Source organism: Ambystoma mexicanum, chromosome 5p, assembly GCF_040938575.1.
Source record: "Ambystoma mexicanum isolate Mex_15411 chromosome 5p, UKY_AmexF1_1, whole genome shotgun sequence".
NCBI lineage: Eukaryota > Metazoa > Chordata > Amphibia > Caudata > Ambystomatidae > Ambystoma > Ambystoma mexicanum.
In genome coordinates, this window is record NC_090930.1 from 662,961,373 (window position 1) to 662,973,952 (window position 12,580).

The following is a 12,580-nucleotide window of genomic DNA, read 5'->3' on the forward strand; positions in this document are numbered from 1 at the left end:
GTAGATTAACTTGTCTGGGTCAACGGGGATGCCTCACACCACCACGTCACGTGCCATGGCGTGTATCACGAGCATCGCCCTCATTGAGCACAGGCCTGGTGTGGCGCACACAATGCCATTGTCTGTGAATGAGATTGTCATGTTCAACTTGCTAAGAAGATCCCTGCCGAGCAAGTGAACAGGAGAGCTCTCGGAATACAATAGGGGGACATGTATTACTCTTCCTCCCACTTTTACATCTAGATCTTTCAGATATAAAACCGTCAAAACAGCCCCAGAGAATACCTGCATGTCGAGAGTTTTGCCAGATAGCGAGAAGTCACCTTCACTGATACATGATTTCTCAGCGCCTGAATCTACCATGAAGATTAATTATTTGTTTCCTATCTCTGCCCCCACCAGGGGTTCCTCTTCTGGGATTAGGGTTATTGACAGGACTGGACACGCAAGGGCTCTCTGTGGGCTGTCCTAGTCAGGTAGGTGTCTGTTCCTGGGAACGAGAAAGGACTCCCCCCCACCACTGTAGCACCTTGAAACGGGGCCACCGTTTGACTGGGCGTATGCTGAAGGCATTCGCGTTCCTTGGCTGCTGCATGTTGGGGGGGCTGGTACTGCTGCACTACCTGTTGGGGTGTTGCAGTGGGGGAGAGCTTGGGATCTGTGAGGGTAACTGAGTGTAAGCTTGGTGTGTCTCATATGGCATTGAGGTCATTCTGGGGTGTGGTACTTGAGGGGTGCCCTGGGGTAGTGGGCCATAGTTCTGCTGGCCATAGCCATACCCAATACCTTTTCTGCTCCTGCACTCCCTTGAGAAATGCCCCCACTTCCCACAGGTCCAACATTGTCCCGCTCCTCCTCCTCTGGGTCCCATTCCTCCAAACCCCCTCCCGTTGATCCCCTGAACCCACCTTGTCCTCGCTGCTGTCCTCCGTGCCACTGTGGCCCCGGGAAGTGCAGGTTTTCACTTCACTGTCCTTGTCCTCCTTCAGCCCGCACTGCGGTTATTCTGGTATTCGTAAGGATATGGGTATATCCTCCATCCTCCACTTTGGCTAATTTATTCGGTACCAGTTTCACTTCCTCTGCCTGTCACCCCTAAAGTGTTTCTTTCTCGCACTCTTTTATTCTCCTACAATGATGGACTATAATGCTTTGGATTTCAGGCCACCATTTTGCTTCAACCCTTACGATCTTTTTGAGCACCATTTGTATTTCTTTGGGCAGGCTTTTTTTCACTACAAAGTAGAAAAAGGCTATTAACTGATCCCAGGCGTTACCCATTTCCGCCCTCCACATCCCTTGGACCTTAAGAATGAATAGTGCAGTGTCCTCATCGTCGCCCATTGAACATTGCATAATGTACTGTAAATCTGACGTGTCTGGGAATGCTCGCCGCAGGACATCCCAAACCTTTGTTCTGATCTTGTTAAACGATGCTCCATCGTGAGCGTCATTGCTCAGTGTTACTCCCGGGTACCCGGCCTTCACCCACACATCGGCATCCTGATCCCCAATTACAGCCAATAATAGGCTTTTCATGTCTCCTATTGCTAAGGGTACTCCTGCGGTGTGCTTCTCAAAAGCATACATCCACTTCCCTGCACCCGCCGTGAGTGCTGGAAGAATCTTTATTAGGTTGTTCTTGTCCATCGTGCCCACGGTAAATATTGTGGCCTCCCTGCCCCCTTGTGTATTAGGGGCATTTGCATTTTCAGTCTGTTCCTTTCGCCCTTGGTTAAACTTCCCTTTTTCCTTACCACTGCCATCCTGCCAAACCTTTCCCTCAACCTGCCGTCCCATAAGCTCTCTGCCCTCGGAGTGGGTTGAGGCGCCTGTTCAGCCTCTTCCTCTTCACTGTCCTCAACCTTATCAAACTCACTCCACTCGTCTTTGTCTCCCCCATGGGACCCGACATTCTCATAACCCAATCTATACATGTCGCTGTCACGCTGTACATGTATGGCTTTTATGGGCGCATTGTCTATTCTGAATAAAAAGTCTTCTGACTTCCACTCATCTGTTGCCGGTGGCGCCAGTGTGTCATCCTTTGTTACGTCACACGCCGCTTGTAGTCTGGCTAGTTCTGTTTGAGTCAAAGCCAGTGCTACTTCTAGGCCTCTTGAGCTCACATCAGCATGTGCAGTGATCGTTGGAGGGGGGACATATGGGGGAGGGGGCTGCTGTCAGTACATTTGTACCTGTTGACACATATGTTGGGTTTGTGTATCCCACAGTGGGATGGACTGCTAGAGGGTATATTCAATTGTGTCCCATCAATGTTTTCCCATCTTCATCTGGGCCTGTCCCTCTACTATCATTGCACGCCCCTTCTTCCCCCCGCCCTCCTATGTATCCTCGAATATCAATATTTCCCTCCTGTTTTGTAATTGTATTTTGCCATCAGAAAGATGGACATGTGTTCTAGCATACTCCTGTCAAAGGAGCCCTGCACTGGCCACGAGCGGGGCATCCCTCCTCTCCTGGTCTAAGTCACCCACTAGTTGTGATATTTCTTGGTCCATTTGCAGTACAATGGCAGGGCCTTTCACATCTACTCTATGGGTGTTTATCCCCCCATGGTCGCGTCTCTCGTGTGCTTGCTAAGTCGAGCTACACCTGTGCTAATCCACCACAGTTATGCAGATGTCACCAAGAACACAGTTCAATTCCCCCACCCCCTTTTGACCCACAAAATAAAATGTTTGTCATTTCTTCTCCCAGCCCCCTGTTCCCCGTTAGAATTTCTTATTTCCATAAACCACACTCCCCTCTCTCTCTCTCTCTCTCTCTCTCTGCTCATTGGCCTGCCTCATCTCTCCTTGACACATACCTTCTGCCTTCCAGGCATTTCTCACCGCCTCATCTCTGCAGACATATGTACCCTTACAAGGAAAATATTTTCCTCTTATCTTGATTCTTCCACCCCTATGGTGCTCCCCCCACATTGCCACATTTCTGTGCTGCTGCCTGTAAAACCTGTTTCAGAGCATTCGTTTTTTGGTGTGCTTTGACCATGCATTGATTGTGGCTGTTTGTTAAAATATCCAATTTAGGTGTGTTTTCCCCATGCATTGATTGTGACTGTTTGTTTAAAATCGAATTTAGGTGTGCCTTCCCCATGCATTGATTGTGATTGTTTGTTTAAAATCGAATGTAGGTGTGTTTGCCCCATGCGTTGACTGTAACTGTTTGTTTGAAATAAAATGTGTTGTGCTGTCCCCCCGCACTGATTACGACTGTTTGTTTAGAAATCAAATTTAGGTTCACTCCCATCCTGTATGCTTGTTTTGTCGTTCTAGTTAAAAGTCCTACGTACTCCCTTGCTCTCTGTTTTGTCCCTTTCCCCTGCTCCCTGGTACCCCTCTTCACCTCTTCAGCTCCCACTGTTTCTCCCCATTCTTATGGTGATTCCTTATTGTGTACGCCCTATGGTCAACTCACTCCCTCCCATGAGCCCAGCTGATTATCGGGGTTAAGTGTAGCACATCCTGTGCCCCCTCATGGCGCTCTCCGTCTCTCCTATCTTGTCCAACTGCTTCTCTATCTCCTACCCTTCACTGCTCACCAAGTCTGACAGGAAGAAACTTAAGAAGGACGCGCTTGGCTCTAGCCCTGGCCTCCCTATCGCTGACAACCATGTCAGTGCTTCTGCCAGAGAGACTCTCCCTGACATCCGCTTCGTCGGTCCTACCCCTGACCTATGGACTCGTAATATGGTTGGTCTGCTCTCTCCTTGCTCTTCCTCACTCATCAATGGTGGCACGCGCTGGAAGGTCCTCCTCCCCGACTTCCAGGGTCATCATTAATGTTTATCGAAATGGTACCATCTTGGTACAAGGGCCTCAACCCAACCTCCTTCTTTGATAGGATCCTCCCTCGCCTTATCAACTTTCCACCTTCCTCCTTACTGGCTACCTTACCAACTCCCCTTACAGTCTCCCTAGCTTCCGTGCCTCCACCTTGCCACATCGCCTCTCTTACTGTGGCTCCTTTGATATCTTCTACTATCCTGGCTCCCTTGCCCACACACTCAGCACTGACATTGTCATCCTCTCCCATGCTGGTGTCCATCCCACCCACTGCCGATGCATCTGGGGCTCCCCTGCCCTCAGCAGCCCCTCTTCCACTGTCTCCCTTGCCTTTTACTACTGTCCTGGCTCCCCTGCTTGCACTACCTTTCACCTCTCTGCCTTCTCTTGCCTCTACCTCTTTAGCACACGCAACGCTTATGGGTAGGACCTCTGTCCCATGCACCTCTGTAAGTCCTTCAAAACTGGCAATCTTCTCCACGTTGCCACACTTAACTCTCCCTCCTCAGTCAAGCACTCCTCTGACATCTGCCACCTCCTTGAACACCTGGACCTTGATGTTCCTGCTCTCACTGAGGCCTGATTTAAGGACAGCTCTGTCACAAGTGTTGACACACTTCTCCCTGAAGGCTACAAGATCATCTCTGAGCCCAGGCTCATTAGGCCAGAAGGGGGAGTTGCCCTGATCTATCCTAAGTGGATCCCTGTTTCTACCATTCCCACTCAGGCCTACTCCTCTTTCGAATACCTGATCTGCAGACTCTCTCTCTTCCCTGTCTCCTCTGTTACTCTGGCAACCTTCTATCAGCCCCCAGGCCACTCCACCCTCTTCCTTTCAGAATGGGCTGACCTGGCATCCTCTCTCTGGTCCTCTGCCTCCTAACTCCTCCTGCTGGGGGATCTCAACATCCATCTTGACTCTCCTGACTCTTCAGGAGGTTTTCTGCAACCTATGCGACTCGCTCTCGCTCTCCATTCTACCCTCTGGTACGATACATACTGCTGGCCACACCTTGGAGGCACTCATCTCCACAGGTATCCCTCTCTCTATCCCTCTCACCACTCCACTCTCATGGACAGATCACTCTCTTCTTTCCTCTCACCTGAAGCTCTCTTCTCCTTTCACACAGGCACACCCTGCACTGCCTCCCACCTACAAGGTCTTCCGACCCAGCTTTCACCTTTCTATCACAATACTCGCAACATCCTTGTCCCTATCATGAGGGTCTGACTGAAGCCTCCCAAAAAGTTGTTACGCTCACCTGGTATCCACGGGGACACCACCCGGCCTTGGTTGGATGATTTGCACTCTCGAACCCTCTCCTGGTACCTTGATAAGGCCTCTGGTTAAAGATGGGTCTTAATATTGTAAAAGGTGGATTCTCCATCCTTCTCCTCATGGCAGGGGTGCGTAGATGTGGGGGGCGAGCAGCAACCAAGTTACTTAACTGGTGCAAGCCCCCTGTGGGAATCCAGGCCTGCTGCGACTCCGTAGGTTTGCTGCTTTATAGTCTTTATATGCAGTTCTTATGTTCCTCTTAGTAATAATAATGTCTTGCTTCTTTCCTTTTAGGTATGGAAAGGTATTTTGGTGTTGTCATGCAGTTTGAAGATGAGCATGGGCCGGTAGGCGAAAGCACAGTGTGCGCGATGCTATCCGGTGAGTAATGCGCGATGCGCGGCGCTGTTTCACCTTTTATATTGCTAACCTGTGTCTTTTCTCTCCTTGCAGGTTGCGATGTTCCTCGCCGAGTGCCGTAATGTTCCAGCAATGATGCTGACCAGGAGATGACTACCCAATCAGAAAACGTGAGTAAACGCTTACTAATGCTGTCTTTCTTTCTCCTCTTTCCAGGTTATGGTATTCCAGGATGCATGCGGTGCCGGATGATGGAGTTCGTACCTTCAGGTGAGTGAAACTGAAGTCGGCGATGGATTGAAGACAGGATACTGTTCCAGGTAAGTTTTGTAGTGTTCTTTCTCTCTCTGCAGGTCCTTGGTTTCAGGTAAATTGGCATCAAAGAACTGGGCACGGTGAGTGTTACGCTGCCCACAGCAGAATAACGCAAAGCCTGTTCTGCTGTTTGGGTGCGGTTTAGTCTAAGGTAAAGTAGTCCAGGTAAAATAGTCCCAGGCCTGCCACACCTAAAGTAGTCCAGGTAAAGTAGTCCCAGGCCTGCCACACCCAAAACACTAGACCACATTGCTCAGTTCCTTGTAACTGAGCTATGTGTGTGCCTCCATGTTGGCTGAACCCCCCAAGTTAAATAGTCCCAAGTAAATAGTCCCATTCTAATGCTGGTCTTCATGATGGTTATGAGCCTAGCGCCAAAGGCGCCAGGACTGACTCCAAGAGAGTCTTGGATGAGGTTTTAAGGCCTTTGACCTGGCCCTAACTGGAAGGCTGACTTGCCAGTGAGGGCCAGGGGTAAGGGTCATGACAAAAGTGCCACTATTGGCATGACTCTGATCTAGCTGACCTTAAGCGCAAGTGCAGGGCAGCAGAGCGGAAATTGGGATTTTCAGGTGCACCCTCTGATAAACTGGCCTGTCGACTTCTGCAAAGGCAATATAGACTCTGCATCCGGCGCAAGAAAAGAGTCCATATTCAAGCCTGCATCTCTGCGGCATCCAACAAAACAGCCAGACTTTTCAAAGTCTGTAAGGAGCTGGCCAACCCTACTGCAGCCTCATCCTCTATTGCACCCACACAGGCCTGTTGCAGGGCCCTGGCTGCACACTTCACCACCAAAACAAAGGACTGCCTGTCCTCTCTCTCTTCCGTACCCACTCATGCACCTTCATCTCCTGGGCCCCGATTGGCTGCCCCCACCCCTCCCCCCTTCTCTCCTCCCTCTCCCCTGCCACACCTGAGGAGGTTTCTAGACAAGTCTGGTCTATGAAAGCCTACTCCAAACAGGTAGACCCTTGCCCCTCCAAAAACATCAAGGAAGACACTGAGTCCCTTACTCCAGCCTTGGCAGACCTATGCAACTTCTCCTTTGCCACTGGAGTCTTCCCCACTTCTCTCAGGCAATCTCTTGTGCACCCTCTGCTAAAAGAAACCTCTGCCAACCCTTCCATTCCGGCTAACTATCACCCAATCTTCATCACCCCTTTGCTGGGCAAACTCCTGGAGAAACTGGCTATCTCTCAGCTCATCAGATCAGCCTCCACACAGAATCTCTTTGTTGTCTACTTGACCATCAGTCTGGCTTTTGAGCTTCCAGAGGCATGAAAACTGCTCTTCTGAACCCCTGTGAAGACCTGCTCTCAAACCTTGACTCAAACTCTCCCTTTGTCCTCATTCTCCTTGACCTCTCCTCTGCTTTTGATGCAGTAAACCACAACATCCTGATCTCTCGTCTCTGTGATACCCTGGACATCAGAGATCAGGCCCTGTCGTGGCTTGTGTCCTTTCTCTCTGACCGACCCTCCCAGGTGGAACTTGGGTCCTTTCTCTCTACTATTACCCTCTCTACTTGTGGTGTCCCCCAGGGATCTAATCTATCCCGCTGGTTCTTCAATGTCTACATGGCCCTTTGGCCCACAAAATCTCTGCTTTCACCTCCAACTTTCAGTGCTATGCGGATGACACACAGCTCTCTTTCGGGCTACCCTTGGCCTCTTCCTCCTCCTTGTTCATTCCTGACTGTCTGTCCGCAATTCAGTCCTGGTGTGCTGCTAACAACCTCTGCCTTAATGCCAGCAAGACAGAGATCGTCCTCATTGGAACCCCTGCTCCCACTTTCCCACTCTCACTCTGGCTGGCCTCCCTTGATCCGGTGCCCCAACCCACCAGTAAGGCAAAATAATATGGGGGTCATCTTTGACTCTACTCTTTCCTTCTCTTGTCACATCTCGGAAATATCCAAACTTCCTACTTCTACTCTCCGACCTCTTCAACTTATCCAGAACAGAACCGCGAGACTTATCCTTGGCATCAAGCCCAGGGACCACATCTGTTTGGCGCTGAAATCTATCCACTGGCTCCCTGTGGCTGCAAGGATCAAGTTCAAGACCCTCTCCATAGTCCACAAGGCTTTCTGGGGCCTGGGCCCTTACTATCTACAATGCGCTCCTCCCAAATACTCTCCTTTTAGAGCCCTTCGCTTAGCCTCCTCCAACTCTTTGCGGGTGAGCTGTCTCTCCAAACAGCGATTTGGGGGTAGATCCCTATCCTCTGCAGGTGCCCCCCTCTGGAACAGCCTCCCTACCTCTCTTCATCTTGAGCCGCACCTCCTCAAGTTCCGGAGACTCCTCAATACTTTTCTCTTATTCTTTCTCTCTCCCTCTTCCCTGCTAACCCCACTCTTTTGGCTTTTTTCCCTCCTTCCTTCTCTTTTCCCCTGCTCGTTTAGCTGACTGGTCACCTGGTGCACCTCCAGGACCTCACAGGTCCCATGCTCCCTGCCAGTGCTGCACTTGCCTCTGGGCCTCTGCACTGTGTCTGGCACTACTGCAATATGCCCCATGATAGGGGCAACCACTCTGCACTTACGTTTGGCCCCGCTCCCCAGCTATCTGCTGTGCGCAGCTCCTCTGTAGATTGACAGCATCTACTTCCCCCAAAAACATCTCTGACCCTCCCCACTGTCCTTGTAGCGCACTGAGCTGTTCTCCAGCAAGTTTGAACAATATAAATAACATACATTCGTACATAGACATATAAACACATACACACTATAGGTGAATACGCAGCAATGTGGAGGGCCAGATGCCGAGTTTACTGTTATGTGGCACTCTGCTAGCAAATTACTGGTATTGGGTGTTTATTTATATACACACAACACTTTATAAATGTTGTGTATGTCCTTGTTTCAGACTACTGACATTGTGTTGGTAGATATGAGCATAGTGCTTTCAAATGATTCCAAACAGATCAGCAAACACTAATTGAAATGTTTTAAACTGCAAATTGGGGATTTGAGGCTGGATCTGAATGAGCCGTTCCTCGCCCTAGATTTAAATACCGTATAAGCCGGCAGTGACTTTGAAAGCTGATTTTGATTGCTAATTAGGAGAAAGGAATGATAACGAAGCTTGGCTGGATCGCAATGCCGGCATCCCCTGTGATCATCAAGGCTGATACGCTGATGCCGGGTGACGCGCACAGCAAGGCGGAAGCAGACGCCCAGGGTGTATTTCTCCAGGTAGTGGCCGGGGCATGGAGAACAGAACCACTCTGACGGCTGCTCCAGATCATTACACCAACAGGTCTTGACGGCTGCTGCTTCAAATACTGCGATTTCAGGCACTGGAGAATGGGATTTAATGTAGTCAGACTTACTCTACGTCGATATCCCTTCAGTATTTTGCGATTTCACATCCGTTATCGAGCAATATCGGGGGGGGGGGGGATTTTAAATGCAATCGTAAGTGCATGCTTGGGACCCAAAGGCTTGCACTGTTGTATCACCTGCGTGTATTTTTTTATCACTAGTGTAAATGTGCAAAGTAAACCAGTGTGAAATTGCCTTTACTTTTCAGTTTTACTCTCCATTTTGAGAGATATAAAACGCTCCCTGCAAATAACGCTTTGCAGGGAGCATTATACTTTACTTTACAGTGCAATCCACCTGCTACTCAACAGGTCTAAATTAGTTCTATTGCATTGGGATCCTTCTTTTTTACACCTGCAGGAACGTCATTTCATCAAAATGCCAGGGGTAGCGTAAGTGACATCACATAACCCTTGACCTCTGATGACATCAAGGAAGTGATGTCATTTGACCTCACCTAGAAGGGACATCACGGATAGGTATGGAACACAACCTTTCACCCCTTTACAAAACAGAAAATGGCATCACATAGCATTGTTCCTAAGTACACTACGATAAGAAAGGTTAAGGTTACAATATCACTGTAATATGATATACATTTCATACAAGAATTAATCACCATATGTATATTTAATATCAGTGTGTATAGGCCCAATATCAGTTTGTAAAGGCCCATGTTAACAAATTACTGTGAACGTAAGCAGACGTCGAAAGCCAAATGATAATGTGTTATGATATAGCACTTACACTCTTCTTATAGAATAAATATACATACAATATCACCCAACCTGTGTTGGTACTCATTCATAGACCTCAGAAGGACGAAAGCTGAGTTGGGCTTGCTGGGATTCAAACCTGCAACCTGCAGGTCACACACAAATCGCAGCGGCAAGCACTCAACCCACTGAGCTATCTTACCAGCCATAGCTATCTTACCGGCTATAGTAAAATGAGCACTACCATGGGCCTCATTAGGAGGTATGCCGGTAGCCATGCCGCTATTGGCGGCATGGCTGCCGGCAAAACCGCATCCGTGTCCTCGGAATGAGGACTTACCGGACCATTCCGAGTTCGGATGGCCCGGTAATTCCTCACTCGAGGACACGGACACGGTTCATCCCCATTCCCATTTCAGCCCCCATAGAGCTGAATGGGAATGGGAGAGGGAGTAAACAACGGGCCATTACGAGATGGCCCGTTGTTTGCTCCCTCTTCCCCTCGCGGGACCCGGTATGCACGCCTGGTTTTCCCAGGCGTGCTTAACGTGTCCCGCGAGGGGACCTCGCAATGTGGCGGAACGGGTTGAACGGTGCCGCAGCCTTTTACGGCGCCGTTTAACCCGTTCCGCCAGGGTCGTAATGAGGCCCCATGTCTGAATGTTCTTAAAGTCAGAAAGCAAATTAAACTCTGTAGTGCTTACCAATACATTGGTAACTGAGATTTAACAGCAGGCCAGTTCATCTGCAGGTCTGGTGCAAAGTTGGCCACATGTCAAGTCTGCATGGATCTACTTTTCAGGCTTCAGAGGTTGGCAAAATACATGCAAAAATAAGGGGGGGGTTCCTGGGAGTTTATCTACTACTATTGGGGTTAGAGTCTCAACCAGAGTTTTTAGCTCACCATCCTTTAACAGAAGAGAAATGTCCACTACATATCAGTCTTTGTCCTGCCCAAGGGCAGTCCAGCACTGAAATGCCTGGCAATTCTCTTCTGAACAAGAGTACCAACAGCAACCCCAGACACGTGTTTCAGCCTGGTTGGGCCTGCCAGTGAGGTGGAACTGTGCCTCTCTAAGAGCAGTGAGCAAGGGTTCCACGTCTGGATTACCCTAGTAACTTAGGGTGAAAACCCAAAGCTACTTAATATGCAAAAACAAGCCGGGGTTCTGGGAGTTTCTCTATTATGTCTACAATGTCTATAATGTCTGGCAGAGGGACTCCCAGGACCCCCCTTGCTAATTTGCATATTTAAGTAACTTTGGGTCTCACCCTAAGTTACTAGGGGAATCCAGACGTGGACCCATTGCTCACTATTCTTAGAGAGGCACAGTGCCTCCCTACTGATGAGGTCCAACCAGACTGAAACACGAGTCTGGGGGGTGCCATTGGTACTCTTGTTCAGAGGAGAATTGACTAGCATTTCAGTGCTGGAAACAGTGCTGGACTGCCCCAGGGCAGGACAAAGACTGATATGTTTTGGATATTTCTTCTCTCTGTTTGGTAGTGAACTAAAGACTCTGGGTAAGTCTCTGGTAATCAGGACTAATGTCTGGCAGAGGGACTCACAGGAACCCTCCCCTTGTTAATTTGCATATTTAAGTAACTTTGGGTCTCACCCTAAGTTACTAGGGGTATCCAGACTGGACCCCTTGCTCACTATTCTTAGAGAGGCACAGCTCCTCCCTACTGATGAGGTCCAACCAGACCGAAACACTGTCTGTGGATGCTGTTGGTGCTCTTGATCAGAGGAGAATTGCCTAGCATTTCGGTGCTGGACTGCCCCAGGGCAGGACAAAGACTGATATGTTTGGGATATTTCTTCTCTGTGAAAGATAGTGAGCTAAAGACTCTGGGAAAGTCTCTCATAACCAGGAGTAATGTATGGCAGAGGGACTCCCAGGACCCCTCTTGTTAATTTGCATATTTAAGGAACTTTGGGTCTCACCCTAAGTTACTAGGGGAATCCAGATGTGGACCCCTTGCTCACTATTCTTTGAGAGGCACAGTTCCTCTCTACTGATGAAGTCTAACCAGACCGAAACACAGTGTCTTGGGATGCTATGTTACTCTTGTTCAGAGGAGAATTGCCTAGCATTTTGGTGCTGGACTGCCCCAGGGCAGAACAAAGACTGATCTGTTTGGGATATTTATTCTCTGTGAAAGATAGTGAGATAAAGACTCCGGGTAAGTCTCTCGTAACCAGGACTAATGCAAAATACATACCATTGGGAGGGTTCATAACTGTGAATTAAAGAATTTAGAGAAGTGCAGGGAAATCAGCGCACTCACACAGCATCCCGTACTCGGCACTCGTTACTTTATACATGCAAACAAACATGCTGAACAGCATTCCATGAAGAAAGGAAAGATACACACATTACACCAAAGCATTAATTGTGGCACAATAAAATCAAAAGCCACTTAATGTGCTATGGTCAAACAGTTCTACATTGTGCACAAGCTCTTAGGCACAAGGATTATATCAAGTGACCGAGAACACTGAGATGGAATGTCTTGAGATGATCATAACAGAGACGACGGGCGAAAAAAAACATGCTATAACTGCAACTTGCGAAAAGCAAAATACATATCATTTGTGTCTGCATTGTGAATTTGAGGTGCCAAAAATAAACCTTTGATGAGTCTAGCAATTATTATATAGAATACCTGAAAGACTATTTGTTATTACTATTGTTTTTATTTAGGGTCACTGTTCAAAGTGGTAGACTTGTGGAACCGCCTGTTTTTTTAAGAGGGCTCAACAAGAAAG